Raw genomic sequence first — 1,623 nt, forward strand, 5'->3', positions numbered from 1 at the left:
TACAAGGATCTCATGTCACATCTGCATCTCCATTCCTGCCGCAAGTTCTCCTTGCAGGAGAGCTGAAAAGCTGGAAGCAGAAGGGGAGTTGCTGCAGGTCTGGGCTCCCTGCTTTGCTTCAGCATCAGGTGAGGAGCCCCTGCAGCAGCAACAAGAGCCTCCTAGGATGGAGCCATGGTGGGAGATGAGCTGGTGCTGGGAGAAACCCTCAGCCTCCTGCCCCAGGGAGGTTAATTACAGCCTCAGTGCGGAGCAGAGGGACCTTTGATGTGGGGAGCCTGGTGCAGGTATCTCCGGGAGGGGATGTCTCCCCGCTGTCTAGACTCCCTTTGCAACGAGGGCCAGCTCGCAGGGTGTGATTCAGCTCGTCTCTCAGTCTACATCCAAATCCCACCCAGGGTGACTCTTAATGAAGCAAACGATGACGAGGTGGTAGCCCCAATGGGAGCTGCAGGGCTGCAGGATGCGGCCAGATCCAGGCTGTGCCCCGGGCTTTGCATCACTCAGGGTGAAAGCAAGGCATAATTGCAGCATGAGTAGCAGCAGCGAAGCCGCTGGCGGGTGGTCGGGCTGGTTGAAATCCATGGAGGGAGGTGGTGGCTTCGTGCACTAAGATGCCAGCAGTGAGGAGGGCATGGATAATGTTCTAAATGCTGTCTGGGGGAAAGTCCGTGAACGTCTTGCACGCTTTGGTATGTGGAGCTGGTGGGGACTTCCCCGAGATAGGCTATATTTGGAAAGTCCAAAGCCAGTTGGAGAGTCATAGACTCGTTCAGATTGAAAAAGGCCTCTGAGATCCCCAAGCCCAACCCATCACAACTACTGTCTGTGTCCCTCAGTGCCACGTCTCCATGGCTCACGAAGAGGTGGAAGGTGCCCACCCCAAGCCTGGATGTGGGAAATGCACCCAACTTGTGCCAACGTTGCTGGTGGCTCTCCAGCACCTCAGGCTGCTCCATCATCTCCTCCATAGCAAACACCACGCCAAGGCTTTGGAGGCCCCTTCCTTTTCTGCAACACTGGGGCAGGAGGATGGGGTACACGGAGAAGAGCAGGTTACGCAGATCCCTTTCACAATGCCCAGGCTTTTCCTGGGGACTATCCCCTATCCCACCCTGAGAGGGCTGTTTTAACCCAGACCCCGATTTCTGCCTCCCACCACTCGCTGTTCCTCCGAGGAAAAGCCATGTGAAATTTATCTCATCATCTTTCATTTAAATAAACCAATTAAGCAATGCTCAGGAATCTCTGATCCAAGCCAGCCTGGCCGGCCAGCATTCCCATGTTTCCACAGCACCTTCTAGCCCTGCTTGCCCTCACTTCAAAGCAGCCCTGGCCTCGGAGCGCTTCGGCAAAGTATGTCAAGAGATCCGGGAAACAGGATTTAACGCCGGGGAAATCAGTAAGCAAATGAGTTCTTGGCCAAACGGCTCCTCTTCTTGATCTTGGGAAAAGTGGTGTTTAAATTCTCTATCTCATGGTTTGAGACTCAGGAAATGTGATTGCGCATCTGTCATTATTTTACTCTTCTGCGCTGATTGCTCATCTTAAACAAACCGCATTCCTGCATCGCTTAGTAATCTCCGCTGTTCCCTTTCCTCTCCGAGGAGGCAAGTCCCAGCT

The sequence above is a fragment of the Meleagris gallopavo genome, chromosome 5, assembly GCF_905368555.1.
Source record: "Meleagris gallopavo chromosome 5, MGAL_WU_HG_1.1, whole genome shotgun sequence".
Taxonomy (NCBI): domain Eukaryota; kingdom Metazoa; phylum Chordata; class Aves; order Galliformes; family Phasianidae; genus Meleagris; species Meleagris gallopavo.